The sequence below is a fragment of the Calliphora vicina genome, chromosome 3 (genome assembly GCF_958450345.1).
Source record: "Calliphora vicina chromosome 3, idCalVici1.1, whole genome shotgun sequence".
NCBI classification, from domain to species: Eukaryota; Metazoa; Arthropoda; class Insecta; order Diptera; family Calliphoridae; genus Calliphora; species Calliphora vicina.
Window position 1 is genome coordinate 39,783,066 of NC_088782.1, and position 25,331 is coordinate 39,808,396.

The following is a 25,331-nucleotide window of genomic DNA, read 5'->3' on the forward strand; positions in this document are numbered from 1 at the left end:
TACTTAAATAAAAATCTAATATTTACTCTTCTGAAGCTCCACAAAACTTGCCCGCTTTCAAAAAAATTTTAACGTATCAAGCCGATCTTGCGTGATCAAGATTGAAATGAGGGCTTTAAATAAATAAAAATCTTCGATTTTGGACTATGCATACTTCTTTCTGGGGGATCTGTTTCAAAAATATTTTAATTCTGCCCCACTGTGCACTTCTGGAGCCATTAGGGCTCCAAGGGAATATTCGGAATATTTTTATTCCGATCGATTTCGTTTTAGGTTCTTCAGATTCCCTGGTTTCATTTCCGAATGAAATTTTCGTTTTACTTTTTCTGAAGAAGCGAAATACGGAATTAATGCCACTTTCGATCGGAATGGAATTCTGTGATAAGCCTAGTACTTTGTTCATATTTGCGAAAAACGATGGTTTTTTCATGCGAAAAATTTTACAAGCTGTTTGACAGCTAGCTATTCGAGAGAAAGAAGTTCTACGTATGTTATTTCGTGTGGAAACATAAGGTTGGCAGATGTATTTCACATGTTTTCCACACTGAAAACAGATTACTGCTTTTGCGAAATAATTTCGCATATATTTCATTCCAAATATTTTATATGTAGTTTGACAGCGTTTCGAACGAAATTTTTAATAGAGTACCTGGCTATAGGCCTGTTTATATCAAAGAATAGTCTATTACAGTTAAAATATTTGAAGGTACCTCAGCGTGCTCTCCATAACTTTCGAGTGAGAGAAATTGGGTAGGATGGGTCGTCTTTTTTGGGAATAAATTGGATGCTGGACAGTTTCCAATAATGAGGAAAAATTCAAGATGGATATGAAAAGTAGAGAAGATTCCTAAATGTTCAAGTGCCGTGATGAGAAGTGTTATTATAATTTGACTTAGATGTTTAATTGTTTATAGGTCTTCGATGTTTTAAATTGTCTTAGTTTTGTATTAAAAATTGTATTGCCAATAAAGACTTGGCACTTTTGCACTTTATGTCAGTATTTATACCCTACACCACCATAGTGGGGAGGGTATTATGCGTTAGTGCAGATGTTTGTAACGCCCAAAAATATTAGTCTAACACACACCTTAAAGTATACCGATCGACTTAGAATCACTTTCTGAGTCGATTAAACGATGTCCGTCCGTCTGGTTGGCTGACTGGCTGTCCATGTAAACCTTGTGCGCAGAGTACAGGTCGCAATTTTGAAGATATTTCGATAAAATTTGGTACATATTATTTCTTCGGCCCAAGGACCAAGCCTATTGTAACTGGTTGAAATCGGTCCATTCTTTCACCTAGGCCCCATACAAATGTCCTTCCGAAATTATACGTTATCGGTCATAAATGGTTAATTTATAAATGTATCTCCACAAATTGCTCCCCAAATAAGTTTTATATATACAAAATTCATGTCACCAAATTTTGTTACAATCGGTCCATAATTAGTCATAGCTCCCATATAGACTCGCTTCCGAAAATCACTTTAACGTGCATAAATCGCTTAAAAATGTTGGTATACTCACAAAATTCAACATAGTAAACTTTCATAGAGCCATAAATCACACGACCTAATTTCATGGTGATCGGTCCATAATTGGTCATAGCCCCCATATAAGGCACACTTCCGAAAATCACTCAAAAATATAAATTATTGAAATTTTAAAAGAAAAATGTTTTTGCTCTTTTACTTAGTGTAGGGTATTACATATTCTGGGTTGACCGACCATACTTTCTTACTTGTTTTTAATAAAATTTACACAAATATTAAGATAATTTTTAAAATTTTTTAACACAGATTTATTAACAAGCTTTTAGTTTATTTTTTAAGTATAGGGTATAACTACTATTCGATTGCTATTACCAACTATTTATTCATCTACAAACTTACTTGGGTTTCAATGTTGTCTGGTTAAAGCGAAAATTCCTTGAATATTTGAAAACTTGTTTAGGCCAACTTAAAACAATACACACATATTTATACACAAAAAAAAACAAAGTAATTTTGATAATGTTTCTTTTCGGCAACAATATTTATTTATTCGAAAAAAAACTAATTTAAAGAAATTTTGACTAAAATTTGTTTTCAAATAGGTATTTTCACCAAAATTTTGTTTATTTCTTTTATTTAAAGCCTTAATAAAATTAGATTTTCTCTTTTGTATTTTTGTGGATTTTTGTTTAAACTTTTGTTTTATATTTTTTCTTATTTTGCACACTTTTATTTTTATTATTATTTTTTTGTATTTTTTATTGAATTAAAACAAATTTGCAATTTTGCTCAACTCACTCACGTAATTCGTTTAAAAATAGCAACAAAACCACAATAACAAAGCAGCAACAATAAAAATTAATCCTCGATTAAAGTAAAACAACAACTAGAAAACTAATTTGGCAACAACAATTCTAATGAATTTGAACAGTAGAAAATAAAGAATGAGAAAAAGAAATAAACACACAAAAACGCATTAAAAGATTTTGTTAAAAACACAACACAACTCGATATCTAGCCTTTTGTTAGAAATTTTAATATTTTTTCTATATTCAATTGAAATGAATTTTTTGTTTTCTGTTTTACTTTTAATTCACTTGATTGCTACAATATATTTTTGGATTTTTTTTGTTTTTTAAACCTGATTTTTTATTATTGTTGTTTTGCAAAAAAAAAAAACAAAACAATTTTTTTAGATTATGTTTTAGACCAACGAAAAATTGAACAAGACAAACAAAAAATCTATTAAATTTAACGCGTTTGAGTTTTATTTTTCAACTGTTTTTGTTGCTTCAATTGTATTGTATTTTAACAATTCTCACGTTTTCTCTTTCTCTCTACAACTCGCTAAACGCGTGCTTACACTTCGAGCTAAGATTGCATACTAACTGGGCTTGAATGATTTTGTTGCCTGTGATGATGTTATTTTTGTTGATTTCATTTAGATCTTGGCTTAAACTTGGAGTACAAATGTGTGTGGGTATGCTTGTGAATTCAGCTGAGAGTTGGGGAGTAAGAGAGAAAGAGTATTTGTTTACAGTGCTGTTGTTGTTTATACAATTGTGAATGATTTGTTTTGCTTTGAATGAATCCAGTTTTGAGAGCTAATTTTGTGTGTGAGTGTATTTTTTTTGTTGAAAAAGCATGTTAACATCCGCAAGGTTTTTGTCTGTGCTAAATTTGGGGATCAGTGTGGATTCAAAGGGGAATTTTTTATACATTTTAATGATAATAGAATTTGAAAAGTACATAAGTAATGAATAGGAACACTCACTAATACTCTTTACTTTTACTTTTTTTAATTTAAAATAAATATATGTATACTTGTTGTTCGAATAATTGGGGAAAAATATATTTTTTATTCGAATGAATAATATTTTTTAATTTAAAATAAAATAAATATTTGATCAACAATTGTCGATTAATCGATTAACTTTATTTTTAAGTTAAACTTAAAAAATATTGTTTATACAAGGTGGTGCAAAAGTAATCCTCCTATCAGAAAATGCTATAAATTTTGCGATTGGCCCCTAATGTCAGTTCTGTTTTGACATTTGTGTAGTAAACACATGCAAAATACACGTTAATAGACAATGTTACGCTACACTGCTCCAGAACGCGTAATATTGCTGACTATTTATTTGACCTTAATCGCCACCAAGAGGAAGATGATTTTTCATCAAAAATAATCATGAGTGATGAGGCCCATTTCCATCTTAGCGGGTACGTAAATAAGCAAAATTTACGCTTCTGGGGCACTGAAAATCCGCGTGTAACCAACGAAGAGCCATTATACCCGCTCAAAGTTACTGTATGGTGTGCTGTTTTCGCTGGAGGAGTCATCGGACCTTTTTTCTTCGAAGACGTCGCTGGCCAAACGGTTATTGTGTGCCGCAACTTGATGAATTGGGATTGGAAAACATGTGGTTCCAACAGGACGATGCAACGGCACACACTGCACGTGCCACAACCGATATGCTGAAGGATGCATTTCCCGGGCGCCAAATCTCAAGAATGTGAGGACCTATCGCCGGAAGTTTTGGCCAAAGTGATGGAAAATGCCATAAAAAGAGCTCAAATGACAATCAACTGTGGCGGCGGCCATTTACATGACATCATATTCTCGACTTGATGAAAAAAAAATGTAAAGACCAAATAAAAATAATCCACAAGAAGAATCAAAGTTTTTCATTTTTTTTTAATTACAGCCAAAAAACATCGGTAGTTTACGTTTGCGCCACCTTGTATAAACCAAAATTTCAATAAAACTATCTGAATTAAACAATTGTTACAGTGAAAATATCTAATTCCCTATCGTTTATGAATTAAATCACCATGATTATAACTTTGATTAGAAGGCCAACTTAAAAACAAAAACCTTGTGACTACTAAAGACCTAAAAAAAGTTAAAGTATCTTCAAAAGATTGAGAATGATTTTCTTATGAAAAGTATAAAACTTTTAGCTCATTCAATTTGTCAGAGTAACAAAAGTAATTTTGTTTCGACTTTATCTAACGAATTTTACAAATTTCTTTGCTCATTTGAAATGTTGACACAAAAAATATATGAAACAAAAAATGGTTATGATTTATAAAAACAAAATTTGTAATGAATGGTTCATTTAATAATTTTATAAAAAAAAACTGATAGTCAAATGCCTTAAAGATTTACTGAAAACCTTAAGCGAATTTTAAAATTCTTTGAAATCTAAAGTTTTTCAATCAAAAATTGTTAAAAAAAATGTTTTACGAGACTTTATATAATTAAAATAAACAAATTACTAAGCATTTTATGGTTTTAAATATTTTCTTATTGGGTGAATGCCTTAAAAATTAGGGATTTACTATAGATGGCGTATCTTTTGAATGCGGTTTTTGTTTTTAATAACCAAAAAAGTTTGAAGACCAAGAATTGGACATATTACACAATGAAGATTGTTGTAAAACTCAAGAAGAGCTTGCAAAATCTTTGGCAGCTACTTAAGCAGAAATTTTAAAACGTTTGCGAGCAGCAGGATTCATTCAATAGCAGGGAAATTGGATACCATACGATGATGCCGATAGTCCTTGAAAGACGATTTTGCATGTCCGAAATGATGCTTGTCTCTATAAAAGAAAATAATTTTTGCACCGAATCATTACTTGCGATGGTAAGTGAAGCCAGGCCATCCAGCAGAATCGACACCAAAGCCAAATATCTATGGCGCTAAGGTAATTATATGAATCTGGTAGAAGCAAAAGTGTCCTATCTATTATGATCTGGCAGAGTTCCTGTACCGTACGCTGATGATTTGTTACGCTAGGCGACATGTTGCAATACCTGTTAAAAAATATTTAGAAAGAAGTGGTTGGGAAGTTTCGCCTCACCCGCTTTATAGTCCAGACCATGCCCCATCCGACTACTTTTTGTTTCGATAGATGCATAACGCTCTCTCTGCGATACGTTCACTTCAGAGTATGCATCAACAGATGAGCAGTTTTTTTGGCTCGAAATCCGTAAGTTGCCATAAAGATGGGAAAAGGTAATAGCTAACAAAGGCCAATACTTTAAAAAACAGATATTGTACAAATGTTTCAAAATAAAAGGTACAAATTTGAAAAATCCCGCATTCTTTAAAATTTTTAGTACAGAATTGTAACTTTGCTGTTCCGGACAATTTTGGACCTAGATATGAAAGGGTTATCAAAAATAAAGAATTTTAAAGTTACAAATTGGTAACAGTTTTAAATAAAATATTAAAAAATTACGACGAAATATTTTTTTAAAAATAATTTTAACAAATTTGTGACCAAAAACAAATATGCCAACATATAATAATCGGTCTTGCTTTAACCCATAATAGGTATATATAGAAAAATAATATTTTTTTTAATTTCTTCAAATTTTGTTTAAATACAATTTTGAAATATTAAAATTTTCATGTAATTTTTTGATATTTTTATACCCTTCACCATGAGTGGCAAGGGTATATATAAGTTTGTCATTCCGTTTGTAATTTCTACATTTTTCATTTACGACCCCAAAAAGTATATATATTCTGGATCGTTATAGATGGCGAAGTCGATATAGCCATGTCCATCTGTATGTTGAAATCAACTTTCCGTAGCCCCTAAATAACTTACATACATCAATATGTCGGAAATTCTTCCGCCTCGGTTGCTATTTAAAATCGACAAAATCGGCTTACAAATCAGGAAAACCTCGATTTTTGGCCTATTTTTGATTATATCTGGATTACTAAGTCATTAATATAGACAATATGGATATCTAATGATAGATATTTTAAAGTCCATTGCAACGATGTATATAAAGCTGTAGTAAGTTGGACCTACAATGGCTCAAAATCGGGAAAAATATTTTTTAACCCGAATTTTTTTTCGTCAAAAATTTTTAAAAATTAAAAAAAAAAATTTAAAAAGTTTTAAAAAAAAAAATTTGGAAAAACCTTTTTTTAAAAAAAATTCGAAAAGAAAAAAAATTCAAAAAAACTTTTTTATAAAAAAAATTTAAATTTTGTTTACACAGAAAAAATTATATTTCAATTCAAACATTTATCCCATATTGAACTGGTTTCAATTATTTCATAATTAAATCAAGTATTCATTTGCTCAAAAACAAAATTTCTTGATATTTTCTATTGAATTTTGAGTTTTGAATTTTATTATTTTGTCAATTGAATATACAATTTTCGTTATTGGTTGAATTTCAAATACAAAAATTATTGAATAGATAATTTTCGTAATTGAAACACAAAAAATAACAAAAATGTGTTTTCAATTACGAAAATTATCTATTCAATAATTTTTGTATTTGAAATTCAACCAATAACGAAAATTGTATATTCAATTGACAAAATAATCAAATTCAAAACTCAAAATTCAATAGAAAATATCAAGAAATTTTGTAAAATTGTCAAAATAATCAAATTCAAAACTCAAAATTCAATAGAAAATATCAAGAAATTTTGTTTTTGAGCAAATGAATACTTGATTTAATTATGAAATAATTGAAACCAGTTCAATTTGTGACAAATATTTGAATTGAAACGGTGTAAGAAATACTTTTTTCTGTATACCTAAAAATATTTAAAAAAAAATTTTTTAAGTATAATTTGGTGAAGGGTATATACAGCTCTCTTACTTGTTTGGTTTCAAAATATAATGGGTTAGAGATGTCTTACCATTGTTATACCCTTCATCATGAGTGGCAAGGGTATATATAAGTTTGTCCCCATAACGAATATATCGATGGCTTAATATAAAAAAGGCATAACTCGATTTTTTGTTACTTTACAGGATAATAAAATAATTGTTTAGACACAAAAAGAGTTTTAGTGCAATTTTTAATAAGAAGAGACATCACATTTTATTTCTCATTTAAAATTTACATTAAAATTTTTGAAAAAGAAAATAAGTTACGCCTTTTTTATATGAAGCCATCGATATACCCCGGATCGCTATAGATGGCGAAGTCGATATAACCATGTCCGTCTGTCCGTCTGTATGTTGAAATCAACTTTTCGTAACCCCCAAATAACTTACAAACATAATTGATACATCAATATATCGGGAATTCTCCCTGCTCTGTTGCTATATAAAAAAAAGGAGAAAATGGACCCACAAATAACTTAGATTTAAGGAAAAAACCTGGACAACCACGATTTTGATACAGCCGAATATAGCTTTCTTACATGTTATATTTAAACTTATATATGTTCAATAAGAAAAACTAAATTTTTAAATATTTTTGATCAAACTCACCAATATTTTTATTTTCCTCATACATACAATATAATCTTTTCTTTGTTTTCAGAATATACATCAATGATTAAAACTTTAACTATATCTAATGACAAATATGTAAGTACATTACTTTCTTTAAGCATTATGTTTTCCTCCAAAATCCGATGAATTTAAATTTAGTTTTGTTCTTAATCTCAATACATTTACAAATTTTAAACTTTTCAAGAAATTTTTCTTCTTAATAACTTATGTATGTAGAAACAATTAATTATTTTGTTTATTCGTGTTGATGACGTTCATTTGACTTTTATTGTTTTTTATCTAGACAAAATCATGTTACACAAATATTTGACAAAACAAAAACCTTGAGGGAAAACATCAGTTTCACAGATTTGTATGTAGGTTTTGGTTTTTATTTATGGTTTATTGTCAATATACTGGGGCCAACATAGAAGCTTAAGTACTAGACATTTGGTTGATTACCTTTTTACCAGCCAGCAACCACTACTTACGTTGAATGCAACATTATTGTTGCAGGTTGCAAAACAACAACAACAACAATCAAGTACGTGCCAGGTCAAATAACTACGTCGTATTAAGTAAGAGTCATTTTGGATGGATGAATGGATGGTTGTTGGTCAAGTAGATGAGTATGTGTATGAGTACCCTCATCGTGCACTTGTGTTCGTTCCTACTCCATACACAGATGTCTTGTGCTCAGCAGGCAAATGTCAGTTTGCAACCACCAGCAATGAACACACTGTGCCAGTAACCATCGCCCCATTATTACCCAGCAATGCCAGCCACAGCATGTTTCTCAAGCTGCAACAATTTTGTAATACAAATTCTTTGCTTTAGTTTTTCGGAAGATGTTTTTCCTCTGACTTTGTATTAAGTTTTTGAGTTTAAAGTTTTATTTTTCTTGATATTGGCTCAACATTCTTTGATATTTTGTTGCTGCTGCTGGTTCTGTCGTACGTTTGAGGTGAGTGATAAAAATACCTTTTTAACACAGACTTTTGCTGTGTTATAATTTTAGGTCAGACACGTGATAATTTTACGCTTTTTAAGACTTTTTCACATCAATCTTTCATTTTAGTTTAAGCTTTAACACCTTGTTTCCTGGTGTGATGTGTTCTTTCATGTTTCTTTTAGGAATTTTTAAATAGATATGTTTATATCTAGGAAGTGTTCTCTATATATTTCAGCAGCATAATGTTAAACACTTTAAGATGCATCTTGTGTTCAGTTTATCTATTAAATTAAATGAATTTGGGTAAAAGTAGAATAGATTTTCTATTTGGATATAATTTAAAGTGGTTTGGAAATTAAGAATATTACTTCCTTGTTATCATGGAAATAAAGTTTAAATTATCAATAAATATATAGAATTACTTGGTGCAGTAAAATAACCAAATATTCCATTGCGTATACAGCACAAGTGGCAGGATGGTCCTCAGTTTGCAATGATACCAATTGTTCTGTGTCATCTAAAAACCAAATGCTTTAAACAATATCAAGTCAGAAGCAATTGAGAAGTCATTAAGAAGGATTTTTAAAATACTCATGCTACGCCATATTCAGTCCGACCTAGGTGGCGCAGTCATAAATGTGCCTCTGAAGCACACCGATTTCTCACAGAAACTAATTTTGAGTGTGTCTCATCGGTTTCAACGTACGAGAAATGGTTGAAAATTGGCGATTTTGACACGGAAGACAAAGATCGCCCAAGCCAGACAAAAAGTTTGAAGACAAAGAATTGGAGGCATTACTCCATGAAGATTGTTGTCAAACTTAACAAGAGCTCGTATAATCATTGAGAGCTACACAAGCACCAATTTCAAAATGTTTGAGAACAGCAGCTTCATTCAAATGCAGGGAAATTGGTACCGTACGAATTGAACCTGATTGATCTTGAAAGACCATTCTGTATGTCTGATATGATGCTTCAACGCTATAAAAGAATATAATTTTTGCAGCGAATTATTACTTGTGATAAAAAATGGATCCACTACTATAACCCGAAGCATAAGCGATCATACGGAAGTCCAGCCAACCAGTCGAAAGCCAAATATCCTTGGCTCTAAGCTAATGCTCTGTATTAGGTGGAGCGGCAGAAATCTGGTCAGACCACTACATCGAACTTTTTTGGCCGAAAAACGACCAGAATATGCAGGAAGATTTAAAACCGTAATATTTCATCATGACAGCGCTCTGTCACATTATGCAATAGCTGTTAAAATCTATTAAGAATGAAGTACTTGGGAAGTTTTGTCTTATAGTCCGGACCTTGCCCCGTCCGACTACTATTTCTTTCGATCGGTGCAGAACGCTCTCTCTGTGATACGCTTAACTTCAGAACAGAGTATGCGAAATTGGTTTGGTTCGTTCTTGGCCTCAAAAGATAATCAGTTCTTTTGGCTCGGAATCCATATAATTCCAGAAAGTTAGGAAAATGTCATAGCTTACAATGGCCTATACTTTGAATAAATTTATATTGTACAAATGTTTCAAAATAAAAGCTAAACATTTTAAAAAATCACGCATTTTTTAGTCATACACCCTCATCATCAGTATATGGATATACTGATGATGAGTGAAATAAGGGGAAATTTCCAAAAACACTTACTGAGGTGATAGAATGTGCTCTCAAGTTACTGAATCCATGGACCAGTACTTAAGACCTTAGTATTACTTAATCCACATAAACAAGAAATGATGCTGTTCACAAGGAAAAGCATACCTACATTAATTAAACCACCTAAAAATGGTTGTCACAAACATATACTTGTTTACTGTAACCATATGTATGGTTGATACAATCATTCGAATAGCAAATTAACCATATTATGGTTACCACAATCATGTAAATAGTTACTATGACTATAATATTGTTAAAAAACTTTTAACAATGTTGATATAGTTACAGTAAACATGAGCAACTATACTTTTTCTCTGCGAGTACACAAAAGTAGATTTTCATAAAAAAGTGTTATTCATAAGAATATCATTGGAAAATGATTTCGGTCATATCATTTTGGACGTCCAATTTTGGCTCACTTTTTCGAGCATTGCTGGCAGTTTGTCATAAATAACACCAAAAAATGATGGACTCCATAAACCAGTGACTTCACGTGACCCCACAAGAAATAATTGAATGGTGTCAAATCAACGACATTGAAGTCCAATTTTCAGCTCCATTTCTCGAAATCAATTTATCGAATCAACGTCGTGTTGAAACCACAGCTCGCCTGGATCAATTTCATCCATATTTTCAACCAAAAAATCATTGATCATGGCCCGGTAACGGTCTACATTGACCGCAATGCGAGATCCGGCTTAATCATCCGCAAAAAATTAATGTAATGGAGTCTGTAGGATCTGTTGTGGATTGTTCTCACTCCATATGTGACAATGTTATTTATTAACAAACCTGCTAAACCAAAAATGAGCCTGATCGCTGAGCACAATTTTGTGATAAAACAGTCTTCTATAAAATGTGCGAATCGATGACTGATTTTCCAAGTAAATTTGGATAAACTGATACTGTTGTTTAAGCGTCTATTTATTCATGATAATTTTCCAGATTATACTGATCATGAATATCAAAAAGTCTGCGCAGTATAACAGTTCATTTGACAGTTAACCATTTTTTAAGTTATTTCGGTCCTAAAACACACCCTTTATAAGAGATAAATAACGCAAGCAATTATATTGGTCATCTATATCTATATATAAAAATGAAATGGTCCATGTATGTAATGACATCACGTGAGAACGGCTGGAGCGATTTTATTCGATTCGAAATTTTCAGGAGATGGTTTGTAAGAAAAAAAAATCAAAAATTCCGGGAATTTTTTATTTTTTTTGAGTCCAGTCAACTTTAATAAAAAAGCTCCCTAAAGTATGCAGTACAAATTTAGATATTTTATTTGCAAATAAATAAGAACAGGCAGGTGTATGTGGGTTGGAGAAACTTGAAGAACTAACATTAATAAATGCTACCGGGCGTAGCCGGGGCGGTCAACTAGTATATATAAATGAAATGGTCCATGTATGTAATGGCATCACGCGAGAGCGGCTGGACTGATTTGGCTGATTTTTTTATTCGATTCGAAATTTTCAGGAGATGGTTTGTAGAGAAAAAAAAAATCAAAAATTCGGAAATTTTAATTTTTAATATTGCCTTGTTTTCACTTCTCACTTTTCTTAATAAGAGAGATTTTTTTTAGAAACTTGAAGAACTAACATTACTAAATATCTACCGGGACAAATACTTTGCAAACGTTAAAAAATATTGCATTGTGTGGCATATGTTAAGACCCAACATCGCTCCTCCTAAGTCCTTTGTGTGTTTCGTTTCATCTTAATAGCATCAACCACTGGGGCAGAATCAACATTTTTTGGAAATAAATCTGGCATTTCTAAACGTCTGGTCCGATTTGGATAAAATTTTGACGTAGGCGTAGACAACGAGTATTCGAGTTTAATTTATAAAAAGTTATCAAAGTAGAGTACCTTCGACATGTAAATTTTGAAACATGTCTTTTGTTTCCAATTCGATTTCAAAGATTTTTATATTTTTGGAAAGAAAATTTTAATTTTAAAATTTTAACTTTTTGAAAATATAGGTCGTACTGTTTTTTGTTATTCAACTAAATACCAAAATATACAAGATTTCAGGCCAATATCAATTACGGATCCAAAAATAAACGATTTTCAATTTAAAAATTCCAAAAAATAGTAAATTATTGCTGTTTCTTGGGCGAAAAGGTGACTTAAAGAGTTAAGTTAATTATTAAAAAAAAAAAACTTTCTTTAAGAACATATAACAATTTTATGTTTTTCTGTAAGGCATCTTTATGGAGAATATTTTAGTAGAAAAAACTTGTCCTATTTTTTGAACATACGACCTTCGGAATTTGACCTATTTTTTTTTTATCAAAATTTCAAATTTGGGCCATATTTTCTAAAATCCCAAAGCTGATATCAAAAAACGGAAAGCAGCTTTGGAAACCTTAATGCGTACCCTATTTATCCCCAAAGTAATTTCCTAGCTCCGATGGAAATGTGGCCCCTATAGGCAAAATTGTAAAAAATACCATTTTTGGAATTTTCGCTCCAATTTTTAGGAATTGCGGTATTCCCTTTGACCACTTTGTTATTTGGAATGACAAATTTAACAAGTAAGAGACCTATATACCCTTCACCAAATTATAATTGAAAATACAAATTTTAAATATTTTTAGGTAAACAAGATATCATTTATTTTTTCAAAATTGTTTTTTAGAAAAAAAAAATTGTTTCCAAAATTTTTTTCTCGATGTTTTTTTTTAATTTTTTTTTTTAAATTTATTAGTAACAAAAAATTTATTACAAAAAATTTTTTTTGGAAAAAAAAATTCGAGTTAAAAAAATTTTTTTTCCCGATTTTGACCAATTGTAGGTCCACATTACTATAGCCTTATATACATCGTTGCAATGGACTTTGAAATATCTATCATTAGATATCCATATTGTCTATATTAATTAGTATTCCAGATATAGATCAAAAATAGGTAAAAAAGTCGAGGTTGTCCCGGTTTTATCCTTATATCTTAGCCATTTGTGGACCGATTTTCTCAATTTTAAACAGAAACCGATCCAGAAGAATTCCCGATATAACGATGTATCAATCATGTTTGTAAGTAATTTGGGGGCTACGGAAAGTTGATTTAAACATACAGACTGACATGGCTATATATATATTTTGTGGGGTCGCAAATGAAAAATGTAGAAATTACAAACGGAATGACAAACTTATATAATTTTTTTTTTGTTTAAATACACTCTCGATCAGATGATTAGAACCACTGAAATTTCTGCTTTTCGTAGGCCATATCTTTTTAAATATTTTGTCGACAACTAAAATTTCACTACCATCGGAAAAGAAACTTTCTTAAGATTACAAAAATAACAAAAACACCATTAAAGTTTAAGGCAACAAACAAATTTGAAGTCAATATCTCAATAAGATTCAAAAATATGCCACTTTAAAACTTCATCCATCAAAAATTTTGCAAACCCATAGCGCAGCCCCTGGATCATTTGTAGGACCCATTTTAATAACTTAAACTAAAATACTCCTTGGCTATGCCTACGTCAAATTTTATCCTGATCGGATAGAAATTTTAAAATAAGTTTTTTTCCAAAAATATTGAAATTTTTGCTGATCTCTTAATTGTTCTTAAATATAATAGAAATTTATAGTTTATTAGAAAATTTGTATAGATATTTCTTAAATTTTTGTTTGTGTTAATATTTAAAAAGCTACTTTGCATTTTATGTGATTTTAATTATCTGGCAATTAAAATAAATTGAGCTGAAATTTTTATAATGAATTTTGTGTGAAATCAAGCAAAGAAATATTAGGGGATATCATATTTCAATGACAAATACAATAGATGGTCTCAAATGTTAAGAATCTTAAAATATAAAATTAATTAATAAATTAATGACTATTTATATCGTTTTAATTATAACGAAGTATTATTTCCTTAAAAACCAATATGTAGATTTACATGCTTCCAATTCGAAAGTCGTTTCTAACCACATTATTTAATGATGCTTAAACGTACTATATTTAAACCTAATGTCATGTGCCTTTAAACCACAATCTGCACAATCGTATCAACCTTGATGTTGGGATCTGTGTTTGTGATTTGGGAGTGTTGCAATGCAAGTGCATCATACCAAATCAAAATCATGATGTGTGTGTGTGTGTAAATTCTTGCTGCATGTGCCCGATAATCTAACAAAGACTCATATAAGAAAGCTGTTGTGTTTGTGGTGCAACAAGCTTTAAAGAAATCTACTACCTTGAAATTTGAAAATAGAAAACTGAACGGTAATTACTCGTGTATGCAGGCATGTGTGTTTCAACTAATTGTGAAAATGTAAAGGAAATTTATGTCCTCAAATGACAGGGTTTGCTTGCACTGCCTTAAAACAAAATAAAATAGTTTCATTTCAGTGGAATTTAAGATAATAAGAAATTCACAGAAATATAAAGTTGTTTCTTATTGTATAACAATGACGATTCATCGGAAAAATCCTTGGGACTACTTTTATGTTCTCTGGAAAAATTGTTTATTAAGTCAATTGCGGGGGTTTTCTTAATAACAATTATATAGATATAAGGTACAGCTGCAAATAATTTGGCCCAGTTGGCACGATTGAAAATAATCGAAAGAATAAATGAAATAATTTTATAATTAACAGTTCAATTTAATTGTTAACTTGTCTTGTACTTTTAAAGGCCAGTTACTGATATGATCCGAAAATTATGCTTAAAATGAGATTATAGGAGAATCATTCAATATGTATTTTATATATAACTCATATATACAATGATTTTTGATGCGCATTTCACAGGCTGCCTCTTCCCAAAAGGCTTTGGGACGAGCTTTTAGTTCCCCATTTAACTATATGAAACTTCATCTCAATCGGATCAGTCAGTTAGAGGTTTTGAGTTCCTGTACTCCAAACCTGTGTATCATACGAGTATCTTAATTTGTCACCTTAATTTGTGTTATTTTGTTTTCTTTATAATAATTCTTGCAATTTGTGTGAAATTTGATTAAGTAACATAAAAATGTTATTAAATGTAGCAGCGATATTAACTGTCAGAAGGGAGTTTGAGCTGTGGGGTCAGTGTATATTTTTCCACTTCCAGATACATTTTCACCTATAAAAACATGCCTTCTTTAAATTTTTATTTCACATGTCAACATAAGTGTCTTATACTAAGACACACACACACAGGATTGCTGGCCAAGAGAGAGTAAAAGAGAAATGTATTCTGATATTATATTTGCATATTCCTTTGTATGTGTACGTAAAATTATCATGAAATTCTCATTTATATCAAGCAGTCTGTGTATGTAGTAGGGTGGATCGTATTTTTCACTTTGAATTTGTTTGTCTACACTGTTGCCACAACCTTAAAATATTTGTAACCATGTTTGATTAAAATATGCTAAAAAAGTAACAAAAAAAAGATTATTACAGACGTCATATTTTTAACTTTTTTTAAAAAATATCAACAGAAGTTTGAAATTTAATGTTTTTAATACATTTTACACAGGTTTATATACTTCAAGATAAATTTTATGTCAAGATTTCAACATTTAGAATATTATGAAAATAAGTTCTTAATAGCTGAAAAAATGCTAATGGGGGCCAGTGCGTTGCACCTCAAAGTTGGTCACCACGGGTCTCAATTTTTTTAAAAAATTGCCAAAAATCCATTTATGATCCGAATGAGCTGAAATTTAAAAAATTACTTAATTTTACTAAAATATCAATCTTCAAGTCCCAACGTTTTCAACAATATCAAATACTTATATAAAAAGCCTTTATTTACACCTCAGAAGTTCCACAAACCTGCCCCATTAGAAAAATTTATACGTTTTTATATCCTACACCACCATAGTGGGGAGGGTATTATGCGTTTGTGCAGATGTTTGTAACGCCCAAAAATATTAGTCTAACACCCACCTTAAAGTATACCGATCGACTTAGAATCACTTTCTGAGTCTATTAAACGATGTCCGTCCGTCTGGCTGGCTGGTTGGCTGGCTGTCCATGTAAACCTTGTGCGCAGAGTTCAGATCGCAATTTTGAAGATATTTCTATAAAATTTGGTACATATAATTTTTTCGGCCCAAGGACGAAGCCTATTGAAACTGGCTGAAATCGGTTCATTATTTCACCTAGCCCCCATACAAATGTCCTCCCGAAATTGAACTTTATCGGTCATAAATAATTAATTTATACATGTATCTACACAAAATTCGCTCCAAATAATTTTTATATATACGAAATTCATGTCACCAAATTTTGTTACGATCGGTCTATAATTAGTCATAGCTCCCATATAGACCCGCTTCCGAAAATCACTTTAGCGTGCATAAATCGCTTAAAAATGTTGGTATACTCACAAAATTCAACATAGTAAACTTTCATATTTCACAAAATCACACGACCTAATTTCATGGTGATCGATCCATAATTGGTCATAGCCCCCATATAAGGCCCACTTCCGAAAATCACTCAAAAATATAAATTATTGAAATTTTAAAAGAAAAAAGTTTTTGCTCTTTTACTTAGTGCAGGGTATTATATATAGTAAGAAAGTATGGTCGGTCAAGCCCGACCATACTTTCTTACTTGTTTTGCTTCAATTTGTTATTATAACTCCGAAACTACTGAGCGGATTGAAACGCAATATATATGCGAAAATTTTTACATAGAATAGGGAAAATGTCTGTCCGTCTGTCTGTCGTTCTGTCTGTTGAAATAAATTTTTTGAAGACCAGATATCTTCGGGATCCAAATCTTCAATAATTCTATCAGACATACTTTCTAGAAGTTCCCTATTTAAATTCAGAAAAATCGGTCCACGAATGGCTGAGATATGAGGAAAAAGCCGGGACAACCTCGATTTTTTACCTATCTCTGGATTACTAAGTCATTAATATAGACAATATGGATATCCAATGATAGGTATTTCAAAGACTTTTGCAACAAAAGAAAATTTAAAATTTAAAAAGTTTAAAAAAATATTTAAGACAACAATTAGAAAAAAAATAAAATTTACAAAAAATTAAAAAAAAACTTGGGAAAAAAATGTTTGTTTACCTAAAAATATTTAAAATTTGTATTTTGATGTATAATTTGTTGAAGGGTATATACGATTCGGCACAGCCGAATATAGCTCTCTTTCTTGTTTTTGCTTTAATTTGTTGTTATAACTCCGATACTGCTGAGCCGATTAAAATGCAATATATAAACGGATTAAAGATTATGTAAATCTCAACTTTTTTAAGTTTATTTTAATAAAATCGGAATAACACTTTTTGAGTTATCATTAATTATGTGGAAAAATGTCTAATAAAATTTATAATTTTATTTAAAATTTGTTTAGAAAAATGTATCCATAGAATTTAAAATTTTGGACCATATTACATCGAAATTGTCTAGTGGTTTAATAAGCCTCTTAAATTTTTTTTCGATTTTGTTGCCCTGTGTTATTAAAGCCATACGTTTTATATTATATTTATTTAGTTTTATTCTACAATAAAATATTATTAAAAACCGCTAATCTCTTCTAAAATAATTAATTTCGTTGTCATCATTAATGATAAAATATACAATGTACAATCTCTAAAGGTTATCCGATTTTGCTCAAATTGTCTGCACTTGGTTTTTAAATGATGTAGAACACTTTTAAACTTTGGTAGCACCGAAAATCGAACAAGTAAGAATGTGATATTGACAATGAAATATTTTTATGGACCGAACCCCATAAAAGTTGGTAGAAAGATTTAGGCCCTAATTTTGTAAATCACGTCACCAAAGTTATATTTATGTGAAAGCAAAAACAAAAAATTTTAAAAATTTGTTTTTGTTTTATTATGAAAGGCAAATCAACGCTTGAATTTTTGTGCGTTTGTTCTGTTCTGAATTTGTATATAAAACATAAACAAATTTTTAAAATTTTTGAAATTTTGTTTTTGCTTTCACATAAATATAACTTTGGTGAGGTGATTTACAAAATTAGGGCCTTAGGTTCATATAAAACTTGTTTATGACCAATTTGTTCAAGTCATTTTCTTAGGGGCACCTTGTATGGGGACTAGGGACAAATATTTACATTCTTTATAGTATAATTGCAGAGTACTTAGAACTAATGTGTGCAACATTTTATCAAAATTGCAGCATAATCTACATATTTATGGTTCATCAAACAGTGTCAGGGAGGATATTTGTATGTGGGCTAGGTGAAATCATGGAGCGATATCGCCCTTTATCAATACTATAATAAACCTTATTAACAGAGGGAATTTGTGGAAAATTTTAGCCAGCTAGCTCCTTTCGTTTGGGCCCTATCTTTTTTTTACAGACGGATGGACATAACTATATCGTCTCTAGATCGGCCAGATTATACAATTGGGGTATTCACACGGTAGTCATAAAGTCGTATGTCATAAAATAATAACACGAAAAAATATGACTGCTGTGAGCAACCCTCATAAGTTAGTGAGCTATTTCAAATTTGAGTCAGCTGATAAAAGAAAAAAACAATTTAATTTAAACAAACTTAATAATAAATTAAATAATAAGGGTCCTCATGTAAACGCTTAAAAGCCTCGCAAACTGTGCAATCTGTGCATTTTTACACTCTCGCAAATGAAATGTCAAAAAATGTATGGAAATTCGTTTGCACAACTCCGATAAGTTTGCGCGACAATTTAGACTCGCAAACTTGAATTTATTGTGCATTTGATGAATCAGCTGCTTTTGTTTACTTTTATTTATAAGAAATAAAAATCAAATAAAATATAAAAATTTTGTGCATGTGAAAATTGTGTAACTTTGGAACAGAATGATTGTATTAAATGACATTGTGTATGAAAACATTAACCAACAGCTAGAACATAAACAAAGTCCACCAAACTATTTATACCACCGTTTGTTCCAAAGATTTAACTTTCATTCAACATTTTAAAATTAAAATTTATACAATTTGAAAAAAAATTATTAAAGCTTTTGTTGAATTTATGTATTTTTATTTGACAAATATAAATTTTCTGTATAAACTTGCACAAAATTGAAAAGGTGGGTTCATGAAACATGTCGCGCAAATTTGCCCATTTGCACAAATGGGAAACTTAAGCGTTTAAATGAGTACCCTTAATATCTTACCTGGGAATCTTCTAAGCCATCAATTTTTAAAAAAATATATTAAAAAATTTCTTGCCACAAAATAAATTGTTTAAGTACATAAACAGCTGTTGTCGGTGACTAAGCCGGCAAATTTTTCTGACGGCGGTTATTTTAAATACGTTTGGTGGCTGCCAGTCAGCTAAAGTATACAAACAACATTTTCTTACTTTTTTTATATGTCTCAATGCGGCTACTTCTAAATATTATCACCGGCTCGATGAAGAGTTTTCCCCTTTCGACTTAGATTTACACTGTTTAGTTATGACAAAACAATAAACACAGTATAAAAGGTCTTATTATTTTATGACTTTTTTCTTTGAAGCACAACAACAATTTTTTAAAACTATTGTAAAACTTTAGTACTTTATGACAATATGACTTGATAGGACACCGTGTGAATACCCCAAATATACTTTTTGGTTCTACGACCAATATTACGATATGTTGCAAACGGAATGTCAATATCAATATACCCCCCATCTTTTTTAATAAAAAGTCCAATATATGGGCCACCCTAGTATGCAGCTATTTATATTTATTTATGTTACTCATACGCCTAAGAGGATATGCCAAGTCTTCATGGACACACTCACATGTACATTAGGATGGCCCGAAAGAAAACGTTGTGAACGTTTTCAACTAAAATAAAAGCTTAATTCATTCATGGCGTCAGTATTTTCTGAACTGGATTTAAAGATAAAAAGGTTATTTTTTAAGTTTTTTGCATAAATTCAGATTAAGTTGGATTTTTCGTGCTAGCTTTATTAGTTCCAGAGACTTTGAGATCGGTATCTCATTGCCATTTTTACCTAATTTTATAACGGACATAGATAGGTAGAATAGATTATAAAAAGGACCTTTGCATCCTTTGATTCCAAGACAAAAATTTTGAAAAATAGTCTCCCCAAACAAACTAATCTTTAACTTATTTCTCTTCCTTAAAAACGATGCCACCCTAATGTGCATGTATCTATAAGGATGTGAGTGTTCATTTCTTTAACACTCACGTGACTCATTTATCAGTGATATGCAAATTTGCACGTAATTTCAGTTGGTTTTCATACATTTCTTTCTGCTCCTTTGAATTTCATCTTTTGCGTTGTATGTTTTTCTTATTTTTATTTATTTTATTTTTTTTTTTTAATTTTCATTATCAGCATACAAATGCACAGGTATTACGGAGATTGGGGGCAGACACATGCTGTGGCATCTTAATTTATATGACATTTAGTTGTTTATTTTTATACTTTTCAAGCATTAGGGTTTATTGCAAGAAGTTAAAGTATGTATTGTAAATTTAATACTATATTTGTGTAATATTAAATGAAGTGAAGAAATACTTATTTAAAATAACTACAATAGTTTAATAAATGTGTTTAGTAGTTGATTAAGCTATTTTCATTAATCAGTTCCTTTAATCCATTGCCTTAAATCATCAAAACTTCTTGACATCTTACTCTGCAGAGTCTTCAACATTCTGTATTCCTGCTCTCTCCTATTGTTTAAATGGCTCTGCCTTTCATCTCAGCCTTTAAACAACATTGTGGTTAAATTACATTACAAAAGAGAGCACACAACAACAACAAAAAAACAAGTAAGAAAGTATGGTCGGTCAAGCCCGACCATATAATACCCTGCACTAAGTAAAAGAGCAAAAACATTTTTTTTTTAAAATTTCAATAATTTATATTTTTGAGTGATTTTCGGAAGTGGGCCTTATATGGGAGCTATGACCAATTATGGACCGATCACCATAAAATTAGGTCGTGTGATTTATGTCTATATGAAAGTTATTTATGTTGAATTTTGTGTATATACCAAAATTTTTAAGTGATTTATTCACGTTAAAGTGATTTTCGGAAGCGGGTCTATATGGGAGCTATGACTAATTATGGACCGATCGAAACAAAATTTGGTGACATGAATTTTGTGTATATAAAACATATTTGGAGCGGAATTTGTGGAGATACATATATAAATTAAACATTTATGACCGATAAAGTCCAATTTCGGGAGGCCATTTGTATGGGGGCTAGGTGAAATAATGGACCGATTTCAACCAGTTTCAATAGCCTTGGTCCTAGAGCCGAAAAAATAATATGTACCAAATTTTATAGAAATATCTTCAAAATTGCGACCTGTACTCTGCGCACAAGGTTTACATGAACAGCCAGCCAGCCAGCCGACCAGACGGACGGACGGACATCGTTTAATCGACTCAGTGATTCCAAGTCGATCGGTATAATTTTTGGGCGTTACATACATCTGCACAAACGCATTATACCCTCCCCACTATGGTGGTGTAGTGTATAACAACACGATAAAGAAAATAAATGTTAAATTATATGACTCCTAACTTGGGATAAAAATCTGTTGACAGTTCACATAAAAGAGGCACATTTCAGTCAGTCAGGTATCATCACTTGTAATCAAGATTAATGAAGAAAATTGAAAATTAAAGGCGAAAAACCACCTTGCAAAATAAATATAAGCAAAACAATGAGGATGCAAATGAACCGAGTAATTTTCAAGGAAATATTTACTTAACAACAATTTTATCGATTGTTATGTCTGCCTTGAGCAAATATTATGAGGTTTAAAGGAGCGTAATTTATGATAAGCTCAGGTTTGAATATATTCACGGTGTTGAAGGCTTGATGGGGGAATATTAATGGATTGTAGGGATATTGGTAGTAATTGTCAAGGCTGTGAGTTTGGCTGCTGAATGTTGCCTACAATTGCAATACTAACTACTTGAACAAATTATGACCTCTCAACAACTTTTTAAACATAAAATTAATACAAATTTTTCATTAGAGTTTGTAGTCAAAGTTCACAATGTTTTCATAAAAACTTTTTCACTCTTCCCAATGAAATGAAAAATCAATTTCTGCTTATCACAACATTGAATATACTTTTTTTTTTAGCTTTAACATATTTAACCTCGAGACATACATACATATAAGATCAACTCTTTGCAATTGGCATCATGTTAACGTATTATCAATATGCTACAATAACTACCACAAAAACAACTTGTTAACAGAAGTAAAAATACAAAAAAAAAAAAAAAAACAAAAAGAAAAAAATAGCAAAACTAACAATAAGTTTATCAAGTTTTTCGATTGTGCAGCTCTAACTGAAGCTACACAAAAGTAGAAAACTACCACAACGAATATAGTAGTAAAAGTTTCTCGTACACAACATCATAGTCAGTTACTAAAGTTTAAGCCACCCAGAGACATGCTCAAAACGTCAAAATAGTTTTTCTACACCCCAGTCCCACCCTCTTCCTCGAACGCCGCAACCCACTTAAATTCTATGCAAATCCCAAGAAATCTTTCAAGTTATTTAAACCAAGTAACGAAAACCAAATCGGATGTCTTATGGATGTTACTCTCTGTTTGTTTCTGGAAGAAATCTACGACGCACTCATAAGTGGCACGTGTTAAATGTGAATCAAAACAAAAAACACAATTTAAAGGAAAACAAAACTAAAGAATTTTATTTATGTAAGCAAATATTTATGTAGTTTGTAGATTTTGGTAGATGTTGTGATATGTTTATGTTTTCATATTTAACATTTTGCCGGAAATGTTGCCGCAAAAGGTGGCATGAAAGATGGGTAACAGATTTATGAAACTACTCGCTGCACATACAGCTAATCCACTGTTAGCTTCATTGCTAATTAATACCCGGTGGATAAACTAGACCTTAGTGGCAGCCACTGACTTCGTTCGTCTCCATCTACATGAGAAACTGAAGGTTTTCCCGGCCAATGTCATGTTGACATAATAGTTGAATTCACACTCTGCCCTGATCAAAGTCAAAAAAGGCATTAGTATGTACGAGGAGAATGGATCCTGATGACAAAACGCAGCTTTAAAGACACTGCAGGATGCATGCAAACTATATCTACGTGTAGGAAAATATGTCCTCTTTAAAAAAATGTAGAAAATTTTTAGGAAAAAAAAATTATAGAAGAGTTTTATTCAAAAATATGGGAATAAAATAAGGTAGCTGATTTTTTTGGAAAATTTTAATTTTTAAAATACAATAAAAGTTTTGTTTATGCATAGTTTTAAATGAAATTTTACATTTATATAGAAACTTTCGATCCAAATCCAAAAGTTAAAATTATATTTTCTAATTGTTAACGACAATACCACAATCCCAAAAAACTTTTAAAAATTCCCAAAATTGGGATTTTTTGATTTTTGGATATATTGAAGGCTCCAAGCTCGAGACTATGAAACCGCTTTGCCTAATATTGAAGAACATAGTGGGACATACAAAACTGGTCTTATTTTTTTGGAAGCAGCTATGCGATTAGAGAAAATGTTGTCTAAAGTTGAAATTTACATAAGAAATAGGTCTACTTCGGAAAGCTCTGGACCACGCAATACTACGAATTTTGATATTATTTTGCTTTCATAGTATTTCCTGAAATGTTATCTTTCGGAAAAATATGAGTACATTATTTATGTTTTTATTATTTTCTGTATAATTTAAAATTAATTTGAGTACTTTTTTCACAAACAAATTTTTATTTTTTTAAGTTTGAATTCACATAACTTTTGACTCAGTAGAGATTTTTAAGTAATTCTTTATTGCGATTATTAATAAATTAGTTGTTAATGCAAAAAAAAAAGAAAAATCAGGAAAGAATTGGATCCCTTATTAGCAAAAAAGCAGACCAAGGTAGGTAAAAAACAATTAATTTTCAAATGCGAATAACTCGTAAACTGTAAGAGATAATAATATATGGCTAGATCAATGTTGTTTTTGCATAATTTTTAATTTTTGATATACCAGAGGTGCCCCACTTTGGGACATTGTGGCTCAGCGTTATAAGCCCAAATTCGAAACTGTGCGACGATTCAGAGCTAAGCTTATCGTCTTATACTCAGACTACCGTCTTATACTCAGACTACCGTCTTATACTCAGACTACCGTCTTATACTAAGACTACCGTGTTATACTAGACTGCCGTCTTATAATACCTCATATCACTTTTCTAATCTAGGACTTTGGATACAAGTCTGGAGACAGCCGACACTTAACGGTTTTAAGTACAGGAAACAGTTCGTTAGCGACAGCATTTGAGATAACTTCATCTTACTGGCTCTTAGTTCCTTTGTTTTGGACACTTCCACTTGATGCAACGTTTTCTGAGCAGTAGCAGTTCGACGTCTGAAAGGACGATATCTTGAATGTCATTACGATAGCAATCATTCACCCTGGTATCCCTTTTAATATAAAGAGAAGTCAATTAGTTACTTTGACATGACAGATATTCTAACGAGAAGTCATCAACCACTTAAATGTCACCAAGTATTCTTGAGTGTATAGAGTTAACTGTTTTTATACCCAACACCACCAGATGCCCAATATTTGAAAAATTTGACCTTTGACCTTCACGATTTAAGGTTTAACGTTTTCCAATTGTAATAAAACTTTCAGAGTATATTTAAACTATCTGGTCTATAATATTCTGAATAAGTTTTACTTAAATTCGTAACAGTAAGGAAATAGAGCTCATTCATTTAAATCGCAGGTACGGAAACACTATAAGAGATATTTCCATAATTTTTTCACATTTTTATTCCCTATTATGTTCTCAATAAATCCCAATGATATGATCAAAAACTATTAAAATTTGCTTAAAAAAATATTTAAAAATTTGAAAATGGAGTTTTGAAACTGCCGTTAAAAAAAAATTTATTTTTTTGGTCATACCTGTGAATAGGATAATGGTATCCTACGAAGACAAAAACTCATATATATTTTATTTTAATATTTATTAAAATATGTTAATTTTGTTCCT

General features: G+C 30.8%; 1 protein-coding gene across 2 annotated transcripts in view; it reads right to left on the bottom strand.

The window, feature by feature from the left end:
- Positions 1–2,089, bottom strand: part of LOC135954984 (uncharacterized) — a 223,590-nt gene extending 221,501 nt beyond the window's left edge. For both annotated transcript variants that reach the window (XM_065505252.1, XM_065505250.1), the window contains exon 1: positions 1,892–2,089. The gene's annotated coding sequence lies outside the window, so the exon portion shown is untranslated. The remainder of the gene's footprint in view (positions 1–1,891) is intronic.
- Between the last annotated feature and the right edge of the window lie 23,242 nt (positions 2,090–25,331).